General features: G+C 34.8%; 1 pseudogene; it reads right to left on the reverse strand.

Moving 5' to 3' along the window:
* Positions 1 to 6,714: 6,714 nt before the first annotated feature.
* Positions 6,715 to 13,219, reverse strand: part of LOC128028826 (D-ribitol-5-phosphate cytidylyltransferase-like) — a 30,273-nt pseudogene continuing 23,768 nt past the window's right edge.

Raw genomic sequence — 13,219 nt, forward strand, 5'->3', positions numbered from 1 at the left:
TGACTTGAAGTTATTATAACTGGCTTTAATGAACATTAAACAATGCAATAAACATAAAATAAGTACAAATATATAAAACACCATGATGCATAAAATGATTTGCATAAATCATTTTAATTTGTTTGTTTACAAAGAAAAATAAAAATAATTTACTCTATAATATTTTTCTTAAAAAAAAACAAAACAAACAACAATAATGGTCATGTTGAATATTCTTCTTCATTTATGTAATAAATTTGTTTTACCATAAATTATGATAATTCATACTTTTCACTAAAGAGACCAAAATTCTTATTGTATTTTACAATCAAATTGTATCATCCGGTTAAAACCAATACACATTTTACTGAATATGTTAAGTTAAATTTTAACAATTATAAACAAGCTATTTAGTGTCACATTTTAGTGTAACATATATATATATATATGAAACAAAGGGTCACTACTGTCTATCTCTGTCTGTCCCCTTCAGGAAAGGCCCTGTTTTTCCTCATGAGGAAGAATTAGTCTCTCAGACGTTACCACAGCCAGCCTGCGGTGTGCAGCTTTAGGGCGAGTGTTTCCCTGCTTCACCACAGTCTGTGGCCCAGCGGGCCCCATCCTGCCCTCTAATTAGATTACCCACATTCCCAATTTCGTTGTGCTATTTGCTGGGCAGCCCTTACCTTTAGAGAGCTGTAATAGCGTGTCTTAAAAAGAGGAAATTACCTAAATGGCTGTCACACAGGATTTTGTTACACTTGATGGTGTCCTGACAAAAACACATCTGTGAAATCACACTGGTGAAGGGATTTTAAAATACTCGCTGAAATAATTCCTCATGCCACACTGTGACTGAACAGTATGGAGAGACATCATTGTCAGGTTTTAGAACATAAGATTGAAAAAATATAATAATAATAATAATAATAATAATAATAATAATAATAATAATAATTTGTCCATTTACAGACTTAAAAATCAGTGGAGTCCTTTGTTTAGGAACGAAATTACTTAAAAAAAAAACCACTTGAAACTTTGTTCAAAATATTTATTTTTGTGTTTCACTGAATGAAGGAACATCACTAAGATTAGGGAAAACATGAGGGTGAGTAAATCATGGGAGATGTTATTTTTAGGTGAACTAATTATTACAGATTATTTTAAAGTAAATTCACCCAAAAATTACACTAAAGCTACGTCATCCGCTGGAATGCTACTCTATTGAGAATGCGCATATGACCATTAGCAGAAGAGATTAGGGTTTCTAAAGATATTTTTCTTACACAAACGCATTACTTTGCTTCAAAAAACCTTTATTAACCCCCCCGAGCCGTGTGGTGACACTTTTTGGGGCTTCAAAATCTTGACCCCCATTCATAGCTATAAAGCTCGGAAGATCTAGGAATACTCTGATTGTATATACAAAGTCATATACACCTAGGATGGCTTGAGGGTGAGTAAATCATGGGGAAATTTAAAATCTTGGGTGAACTATCCCTTTAATGTTGATGCCTTCATCATCAACTTGGCCTAGGAAATGACAACTTTGAGTGAACTATCAAACACGGCCAAAACAAGCACAGCAAAGCCTTCACAAAATCAAATTTACACATGTCGGGCATGCAAATGATTCTCAAGAGGGTGTCTCTGATTTCACAGGATAGAGGTGCTGAATTTGAGCGATGTTCACTCATTAATCATCTTTCCAAACCAGTAGGAGGCAACTGAACAGACCAGAAGGTATGTTTGAGAGAAAGGTTCACCTCTCTTCCCCTCACTCTGATACTCAAGTTTCACTCAGACACATCAGGAAAAAGATCATTCACATTTGCATCAAAACTCATAGTTATTAACATAATTGAAACATATCAATATACAAATAGTAAATAGTTTAGAACTGTGATGCTTCATGTTTCCTTTTTACCTCCTCTTACATTAACGATCAAAAGTTTGGGGTCAGAAACATAAAAATACAGTAAAACAGTTTTAAAAATGTAAAACTGTTTTGTATTGTAATATATTATAAAATTTAATTTATTCCTGTGTTGATTATCGGTCTTGAGTGTCCCATGATCCTCCAGAAATGACTAAGTTGATTTGCTGCTCAAGAAACATTTTGGATTAATCAATGTTGTAAACAGTTGTGCTGCTTAATATTTTCATTCTTTGATGAATATAACGTTCAAAAGAACAGCATTGAATTGAAATATATACAGTACAAATGTCTGTACTGTCACTTTTAATCAATTTAAAGCACTCTTGCTGCATAAAAATTATCAAAGTAATTTTTTTGTAAAAAATCTTTGAATGGTAGTGTATGGTAGTGTATTTAAACTGTCAAATATACTAAAGGCAAAAAATAAATTAAAAGTTCATACTTTCTATAAATAATATTAAGCATAAATAATAATATATAGCATGAAACACATTATAATGGATTCATATCCTGCCTAACAGTATTTATTTATTATAGTAATGCACCTGATTTGTTCTCTGGCAACAATACAGTCCAACTGTCAGTTCATCCATCTGGAACCCTGTAAATGCTCAAATAAATGCTGTTAATAACAACTAAAAGCTGATCATATCATGTATATGTATATATATATATATATATATATATATATATATATATATATATATATATATATATATATATATATATATATATATATATTGTAATAAAAATAGAAATCACTAGTAATCTCAGATTTTTTAACTTGGAGGTCTTCTTTTTCTAAGATGCTGTAGCAAACTGTTCCTCAAAACATCAGGGAAAAAGCTGTCTTCTTGGCTTCACAATCCTCAAAAGTTCCAGCTCTATGAGACAAAGCCAGAAAGAAAAAAAAAATCACCAGAAAATCTGCAAACAAACCATAAGAAACTGATGAACATCAAGAATGGATCAAAACCCTGCCGTAAACTTCATCTACACCGGCACCACATGCATTTTACACATGCAGCTCCACCAGACGAAAACGAGTGAAACCTCTCTCATGCATAAATATGGAGAGCGCTTACTTGACCGTTTCACAGCTGTTCCTGGTTAGTGGTTTTCTCCGAACGTTTCATGCAAACTCTCAGAGCTGTACGAGCAAATGAACATGAATCATATTGTCTAAGACTAATCCAGACATGTCAATGTACAGCAGCCTCTGAGGATGCTGGCATGTAACACGGGTAAATCAGATAAATCAAACTGAAAAAATCAGCCTAATAAATATTTGATTTGGCTTTCATTTCTTTGACATATTCGTCCTAGACTTCCTAAGTGGCTTTTTTGAAATTGATAATCATCAGCATATTAGAATGATTTCTGAAGGATCATGTGACACAGAATACAGCAGTTATGGCTGCTGGAAATTCAGCTCTGCCATCACAAAAATAAATCAAACTTTAAGATAGTTTAATATAGATAAGTTATTTTAAATAGAAATAGTATTTCATAATATTACCTTTTCTTTTATTTAAATAAATGCAGCCTTTTTTAACATTAGATGTTTCTTTGAAAAACAAACAAAAATTTTTTTGAATGGTAGTGTTTGTGTAATTGGCCTGGCTATGGACATCATCCAAAAAAACTGATATGGTCGATTCCCCTTTGTCCATGTAATCGTAGTCAAAAGAATGAAGTGCAAACCTGATCCTCTCACTCTTGTTCTATTTGAAGTCTTTCCAGAAATGTCCGTGACATGTTGCTGAACATCTGAAAGGTCAATCCATCTCAGTCAAAACCTTAGACTTCAAACAGAGATATGCTCTCGGTACCCCACTGGCAGCCAAAAATCCAACGCACTCACCTTCAGATGTTTACATGCAGAAATGTGGAACGAATTAAACAGCTAAAAAAAAACTGTTTGGTTAAGCAAGAAGGTGACAGAAACTTTGTTTGTTTGAATGATGGAAGCACCAAAGCGGTTGCATATTTTCACTAGAACTAAAATTGCAGAAAAAACTCTAGACATGCTAAGATTTAGTAAACAATGTCAAGTTAGAAAGAATTGGGGTTGTTGGGCATTCACGCCATGGAAACTAAAACGGCAAGCCAAAACTCAGACATTGGAAGTCACATTAACAACCCACCAAATTATCACACGCTCACTGGAGAGCAAGCACAAGGCCATAATCAATTAGAGATCTGCGGTGAGCATCGGATAAAGAGTCAAGACGCAAATTTAGGGGCTCGGCTGGGATCATGTTTTTGTGTGGTTACGCTATAAAAACTGCTAAAATTATGAAATGTGGTCACCAGGGCATCCCCAGTTGAGTGGGTGTAAAGACGGCCCATGGAGAGCTCATGATCTGCATTATGTAAGGACTCCTGCAAAAGATTTTCAGGGTCAGGTAAATAGGGAAACCGCAAATTTAACATAATCTGAAAAAGACATATTCATGAGTCTTTAAAGAAGGAATTAATGTAAGGAAATTAATATTTGAAATACATACGTATTACTCCAGTCTTCGTTGTCACATGATCCTTCAGAAATGATTCTAATACGTTGATTTGCTGCTCAAGAAATTATTGTCAACTGTGTGCTGCTTAACATGTTTGTGAAAAGTGAAAATTGTAATTATGCTTTACTTTTTAGAATTCTTTGATTAATAGAATGTTTAGAACAGAATTTGTGTGTGTGTATATATATATATACAGTGGGGATCGAAAGTTTGGGCAACCCTTGCAGAATCTGTGAAAATATGAGTAATTTTCAAAAAATAAGAGAGATCATACTAAATGGCAATGCATGTTATTTTTTTTATTTAGTACTGTCCTGAGTAAGATATTGTACATAAAAGATATTAACATTTAATCCACAAGACAAAAAAATTGCTGAAATTATTAAAATAACCCCACTCAAAAGTTTGGGAACCCTTGGTTCTTAATACTGTGTTCTGTTACCTAATGATCCACGACTGTCTTTCTGTTTTGTGATGGTTGTGCATGCGTCCCTTGTTTGTTCTGAACAGTTAAACTGAGCAGCGTTCTTCAGAAAAATCTTTAAGGTCCTGCAGATTCTTCAGTTTTCCAGCATCTTTGCATATTTGAACCCTTTCAAGCAGTGACTGTATGATTTTGAGATACACCTTATCACACTGAGGACATTTGAGGGACTCAAACACAACTATTTAAAAAGATTCAAACATTCACTGATGCTCCAGAAGGAAACAAGATGCATTAAGAGCTGGGGGGTGAAACCTTTTGGAATTAGAAGATCAAGGTAAATTTTACTTAATTTGTGTACCGGGAAACATACAAGTATCTTCTGTTGCTTACGAAGGGCAGAACTAAATGGAAAAAAAATTATATTTCAACAAAATAAGACAAATTTGGCCTTCTTCATCGTGTTCAAAAGTTTTCACCCTCCAGCTCTTAATGCATCTTGTTTCCTTCTGGAGCATCAGTGAATGTTTGAATCTTTTTAAATAGTTGTGTTTGAGTCCCTCAATTGTCCTTAGTGTGAAAAGATGCATCTCAAAATCATAAAGTCACTGCTGGAAAGGGTTAAAATATGCAAAGATGCTGGAAAACTGAAGAATCTGCAGGAGCTTAAAGATTTTTCTGAAGAACGCTGCTCAGTTTAACTGTTCAGAACAAACAAGGGACTCATGCACAACCATCACAAAACAGAAAGACAGTCGAGGATCATCAGGTAACAGAACAGTACTAAGAACCAAGGGTTCCCAAACTTTTGAATGGGGTTATTTTAATAATTTCAGCATTTTTTTTTTTTGTCTTGTGGAATAAATGTTAATATCTTTTATGTACAATATCTTACTCAGGACAGTACTAAATAAAATATAACATGCATTTAATATGATCTCTCTTATTTTTTGAAAATCACTCATATTTTCAGATTCTGCAAAGGGTGCCCAAACTTTCGATCCCCAATGTATATATATTGCTTACTTACCTCAAAGTACACCAATACTTACTGACCTCAAACTTTCTGACAGTAGCGTATATATATATACGCTACTGTCAGAAAGTTTGAGGTCATTAAGTATATATGTGCATATATATATATATATATATATATATATATATATATATATATATATATATATATATTTTTTTTTTTTTTTTTTTTCAATTTCAAAACTTAAAATTGATCACATCACAATCTCTTCAAGAAGAGATGTCCTTGATCCTTCAGCTTCAAGAAGGAATCAGATAATCTGCTCTGTGTGCAAACAGAAATACTGTTAGAAATGACAAATATTTTTACATTTAAACTAAAGAAACATTCACTATACAGTTTACTAGAAGTATTTCAAGTTAAATCCAACACATATGAGAACTGGGATACACAACCGCACAATTTCACACCCCTCCACATGATGGCAGCATTTCATTACATATAGAGATGCTCTACTGTACATGTGAAACCATGCTTTCAATAATGAGATTAAGCCCCTAAAGTTAAGATAGAACCTAAAAAAGCAGACCTAAATCAGAGATACAGTTATTTTTTATTTGTTTTCTTAAAAAAAATATTTATTTTTACAAACAAATAAATGTAATGATTCAGAGAGTTGTATGTTTGTGCTTGTGTGTGCTTGTGCACAAAGCTGGCCAATTACCTGGAAATCTTACCTAACGAAACGAATCGATTTGATTTGATCCAAAGAACGACTGTTTGGATTGTTAACCATCACTCTCACTGTCTGTAATTTAGTATATGTTGAAATGCCATCATTTGCAAATGTCCTTTGACCTTTGAGATTCCATGCTTCTCTCTTTGTGAGTCCACAGGCCATATCCCGGTTGTCTACTTAAGCACATCTTCTCATGCTTTAGTTTCAGACATGAAGCAGGTTCCCAGTGAGAGCGGCGTTTCTGTCTCTGATGAGAGTGACAGTGATTTGAGTGAGTCTCTCCACAGATCTCTCCCACTGCTCTGGCACCTGAAGGAACACACACACACACACACACACACACACACACACACAGATATCTATACTGTATATGAACACACTTGAATACACAAACAGATGTGCTCAAAACAATCAAATGTGAGTGGACCTATGCTTTCCCCCCAGTTTTCTCATCAGCAGAAGTAACATTCTTGACTATTTACTGCCCATGAAATTTGGCAGCCAAAGAAAATAAAAAAGGCAGGTCTCTTTATTGTGCTCACAGGGTTTCAGGTTTTGTTTTCGTGTCTTTTGTCTAAGATTCTGGGGTCTGTTCTCTTAATATGCTCATCCCACCAAGTCTTTATTGGCTTTTGCACCAGTGATTAATTGCTGCACAACTCTCCTGGTCTTCTCATCTCCCTGGACTGTGTTCAGATGTACAGACCGCATTAGAAAAAGAAGATCTGCACTTTTCAACTGATGTTGGACCGAAATCTTGTTTTTTTTAAACAACTTCCTTTCAGGTTTCTTTCAGATTACCTTAAAAGTGATGTGTAATTTCTAACACATTACTTTAGAAAAATCTATTTATCTTATATATATATATATATATATATATATATATATATATATATATGTTCTGTTCAAAATTTTCATATTAACGTGAAAGTGATATGTATGTTCTAACATAATTTAGAAAAATAATTAAAAAAACTCAATTTAACTCAAAAAGTGCCACTTGGGGTGTGTTTATGTGTCTCTCTGTCTTTCTGTCTCTCTCTCTGTCTGTCTGTCTATCTATCTATCTATCTATCTATCTATCTATCTATCTATCTATCTATCTATCTATCAACTTTCAACGTAATGATTTTCACAGCTGTTACTGCTCTGAATGTGTCACTCTTTTCTATTTTTCACAGTAGCCGTTTTCTACCGCGCTCACTTCCAAATTCTCAAATCCATGGATTAAACTCTGAGCGTCATGACACACATTTTCCACAGTTAACTACTCAGGATTCGATTTGTAAGCATGAGGATGAAATAAACAAAAATCTAGTGATTCAGAAAATTTGTAAAAAAAAAAGAAAAAATAAATCATGACTAATGGCCATGCTGCAGCGGCTCCTGAACTTCAGCAGCTCTGCGAAGTTTAGTGTTTTTTAATCTTCATTTGGACGCAATTTGAAAAAGAAAAGAACAGAAAAATTTGTGAAACGAAGAGGAGGCTCTCTGTTTTTCCTTGAGTAATAGAATCACTGTTCCCTTACTTAATTATGAGTACAAAACTCCGGGTAAGGAGCCAAACATCTGCAAGCGGTCAACTGAATTCCTCCTAATGACAGTTACTTCACAGACAGATTTCACACACAACTCAAATAAAGCAAGAAAGTTTATGGCACAGATTCCTATATCAATGTATCATCAGATAACACTCTGTAATAAGGTCTAAACCAATGAAGAATGACCTCCGTGTATTTGTTTAGTCAGGAAATGAAGAACAAATGGCCCCAACTTGATTGCCACCCATATATAAAACTCGGGTTCAGGGAAACAAGCACGATGTTTGTGGAATATTTACAAATGCAGAAAGACGAAAAGCTCGCCTACTTGACCACAGCAAATGACAACATTACTCATGTGGCCTGTTTTGTTATTGGTGTGACATGTGGGTCCTACTGGGTAAATGAAATATGGGCATTTTTCTTTCCTCTACAGAAGATCACCAACGAGGATCAAAGGTTCAAGCCTGCCTAAGTCTCATGTTTCCAATGAGGAGCAAAATATGACTCACATGTAATAAGAAAGCAGCAGATCGACAACTTATTTCTTGGCTGGAACTCATTGGAGCTGCCAAGACAGAATGAAAAACTACAGTGACACATGGGGAAAAACAAGATAATAATACTGTTGAGTTTGAGTCAACACTGAACGAACATTTATCTTACTCCAAAGCGTGTTGTGGTCTATAAAAACCATCAAATCCATAAAAAGGATAAAAATGCTAGGCTTAATCTATTTTAAATCTAGTGGGTAAAAATGTAATGCATTCATTTAGGGACATCACACTGGAGTAAACTGGGGTTAAGTGACTGATTCAGCGGTTGAAAATGTGCATTAAAATGCAATATCAGCATTGTATGTTCTTCATTTTTTTTTATTTTGATGATTACCTGTCCCTGTGGTCCAAGGAAGTTGGTCAAAGTAAAAGAAAAGTGCGGCACACTTCACTTGTGGAGAAAAAGACATTGTGTTTAAAAGGTTGCAATGCTAAATATAGATATATTAAATGATTGAATCTGAAGGTAATCACTGTGATTTGTCATAATATTACATCACTTTTCCATTCCTGACAGCAGAAAGCTTACTAATGAGCTCTATTCTGTCTCAGTGTCATGGCCAACACTTAAAAGCACACATGGAACAGGAAATTCGACACTTGGAATTTTAATTTCTTGAAGTCTCCGACGGAATAGCTCGTCTTTTGTGACTACAGGGATTTTCCAAGAGTTCCAGTATCTTTTCCAGGCTTTTATGGGATGGATAAAACATTTACAGTGGCCCCGAGCCAGCCTAATTCACCTCTTCTAAAGGAAGTGGATGAGGTCGAGATGCTGTTTACTACACTCCTGACTGTGCATGAAAAAAAAAAAATCTTTCTTCCCAAGCCAAGAGATCAAAGCTCTTTTAACAGACAATAAAAAAAAATATTTGTATCATATGCACCTCACTAATCTCCTAGTATCTCTTGTAATCTTAATACTGATGACAATGAAATACAATAGATCACTTAGGTAATTCAGAACATTATCCAAGAAAGCTCTGTGACTGGAAAGAAAGAAGGAAAGCACAAAAACAACAATAGAAGGGAATGTTTGTAATCTTACAACGGTAATTGAATAGAAAAGAAGAACATCTTTAAACAGACAAATCAAATCAGAATCATGGCTTTCTTTCCATTGTAAAATCCCTTCTTTGCTTTTTTCTTTCATTAGTTCCCCCTAATGATGGTCCCATTGGGGGAAAACTCTTCCAATGATGTAAAAAGGCCATTCAAACTCATTTTAACCTGAAATTGGCAGAACTAATGAAAATCTTTCTACTTGGCCTTGGTTTCCCCCCGAGAGAGACACTCGACTGGAGCTTGGTATGCCTTTTAACACACCAAGATGTTTGTGAAATCATTATTATATAGGGATTTTCAATGAAATATAAGAGAAAACTAAGTGTAAATGTCTATTACATATCCTGGTATTGTTCAGCAATTAGTAAAACTGTACAAGACCACTTTTCGGACACTTTTTTTATTTCAAAATTCAAAGGAAAACTGACTCGTAAAGTAGTAAGATGAAAGCTTGTACAGCAGCGGACCACACAATGAGCTGCTTATGAAGATCCTGCAGATCCAGAAAGCCTTTCCAGCAGAACGGAGCAGTGCACCTCACACCTACGGGCTCTTTGAAAATGGGGTCACGGCAATTATGATATTAACATTGACAATATGCACCCTTTAGTCTTTTTCTTTCCAGGCACCAAGTGAGTCTTACAAGCCTGCCAGTGTGTCTCTATAATGACCTTCATGAAGGTTTTGAAAACCTTTAGTGCCAGCTAAACTGGAAAGAATACTTCATCACAGCGCTAAAGCCAGATCAAAACAACAAGTACTAGACTTTTACCACAGACATTTCCAGGCAAAGTGAATTTCAAATAATAGCTTCTAAGCAGTAAAGTGTCCACCACAAGGAGGCAGCAGAAAGAGAACATTTCTGACTAAAAATGACAGACTAATTAACTGGTGACGGTAATTAAACAGTAAACAGCCCAATTAAACATTCTATGTTACATTAAAACGCATCTTAAAGGCAAATGTCTTATTCTGCCATTAAAACCCATGCAGACCATGGGTCTCTTTGAAAACATGGTATAACATTTCTTACTCTGAATTCCTTTTGGGAAATTATAATAGAGCCAGTTCCTGAATGTCCCTCCGGACTGCCAATCATACGACAGTAGCCAGAGGCAAAGAGCTTGACAGAGACATCGAGCCCAAGTTACTGTCAACTTCAGAGATGTGATATGGAGCTGAACTCTGCGGTTCACCTTCCTCAACTGTAACTGTATCCAAAGGGACATTTTTAATAGTAGACCAGCTTAAACGAATAACCGCAGGTCAAGAGGGACTCTCTGGGAGTTTTTAATTGAACTGGGCAGGCCGGTTTTTGGGTAGGAAAATAGCAGTGACCATGCGAATGGATGAATCAATAAATGGATCAAATCTTTTTTTTAGTTTTTGGCACAATACATCTAAAATGTAATCTTTAACCTTAAATTTTAATCTTTTTAATCTTTCCATGAGCAGGGTACAAAGCAGAGCCTGAAACTCTGTCTTGAAACAAACAGTCAGTGAAAAGAACTGCTTAAAATTTATATTTTCAATAAATTAATTTGCATTTTTCATTATTTTATATATAAGGAAACAAGATGCATTAAGAGCGGGGGGATGAAACCTTTTGGAATTAGAAGATCAAGGTAAATTTTACTTAATTTGTGTACCGGGAAACATACAAGTATCTTCTGTTGCTTACGAAGGGCAGAATTAAATGGAAAAAAAATCATATTTCAACAAAATAAGACAAATTTGGCCATCTTCATCGTGTTCAAAAGTTTTCACCCCCAGCTCTTAATGCATCTTGTTTCCTTCTGGAGCATCAGTGAATGTTTGAATCTTTTTAAATAGTTGTGTTTGAGTGCCTCAAATGTCCTTAGTGTGAAAAGATGCATCTCAAAATCATACAGTCACTGCTGGAAAGGGTTAAAATATGCAAAGATGCTGGAAAACTGAAGAATCTGCAGGAGCTTAAAGATTTTTCTGAAGAACGCTGCTCAGTTTAACTGTTCAGAACCATCACAAAACAGAAAGACAGTCGAGGATCATCAGGTAAGAGAACACAGTATTAAGAACCAAGGGTTCCCAAACTTTTGAGTGGGGTTATTTTAATAATTTCAGCATTTTTTTTTTTGTCTTGTGGAATAAATGTTAATATATTTTATGTACAATATCTTAATAAGGACAGTACTACATAAAATATAACATGCATTTAATATGATCTCTCTTATTTTTTTGAAAATTACTCTTATTTTCACAGATTCTGCAAAGGGTGCCCAAACTTTCGAGCACCACTGTATATATATTATTTTAGTTTTAGTTACATACGTAAATTAACATTTCTATTTTATTAGAAAAATTTTTTTTTATTAAATTGGAAAATCCTTAATATAACATTTAGTGTCACTGTAAAATTTAGAAATATAAAATTTTAATATAATAATTGTGGTTATTTATGAACATGCACTTGCTTTAATGCTTAAAAAAAAACAGCAAAGCAAAGTTCAATGGAAAGTCATGGAAAGTGCCATAATGTCAACAGGAGAAAGCCAGCAATTGACTAACTCTGTACTATGAACTTAATTTGCAGGAAATGTCAGTTTAGTAGTGAAAGCCAAAATAGTTTTGACTGAAAATCATACACTGGTTTATAGTTTTAGGAACACATGACAGTTGTTAATCTCTTCTATTACCAGTTCATTACAAACAAAACAGGTGAAAGATGATTCGGTCCACTGATTTTCCAAAATCAAATACCTTAAAAGAGGACAGATTTGTGGGATTATGCGTAAAAAATGTGTCCTCAACACGACCCCGTCATTCTCATTCAGTCTCACCTCATTTCAAAAGGATCTGAGCTTCATTATCTCTTTTCTTAAATTGGACAACACATCCACATTCCTATTGAAGCACTGCATTACCCAATATTGATTCAGGAACTGCTCAGATAAACAAGTCAAGGTACACTGAAAGAAAGTCTAAGTAATAATGGTTTCCGTTGTGCGGTTACAAGGAAAATGATGTCTATAGTTTCTCATGTCTTAAACAGGTTTCCTCAGTGAAGAGTCTTTCTGGATCTATCTTTTTTTTTTTTTTTTTTTGGTAGAAGAGCCTCGGGCGTAACCTACCGCATTCACAGGAACGGGGTGAAGAAAATACAGGGAGCTTTGTTTCCATACCTGTGAATACTGCTCTATTTCAACAAGTCAGAGGCAGTGATTTCTCTGTTTGTACTTGACCTGGCGACAGATATGTTCCTAAACAATTATAGACCACAATGCTTCCTCCCACTGACAGATCTGTTGAAAATGGTGAAATATGTCATGATTACCCCAAGGCCAACATGCAGAAACCAAACATCCTCTGTTAACAAGAAAACCTCATTACAATTGTGACATACACAGAAAGGTCTAGCGAGCGGATCAACCTGGGTCAAGTATGTTATTTCCTTTAGCGACTGCATTTCAGTTTCCACATCCTTATTTTCCATCTCTACAC

Source organism: Carassius gibelio, chromosome A15 (assembly GCF_023724105.1).
Source record: "Carassius gibelio isolate Cgi1373 ecotype wild population from Czech Republic chromosome A15, carGib1.2-hapl.c, whole genome shotgun sequence".
Taxonomy (NCBI): Eukaryota; Metazoa; Chordata; class Actinopteri; order Cypriniformes; family Cyprinidae; genus Carassius; species Carassius gibelio.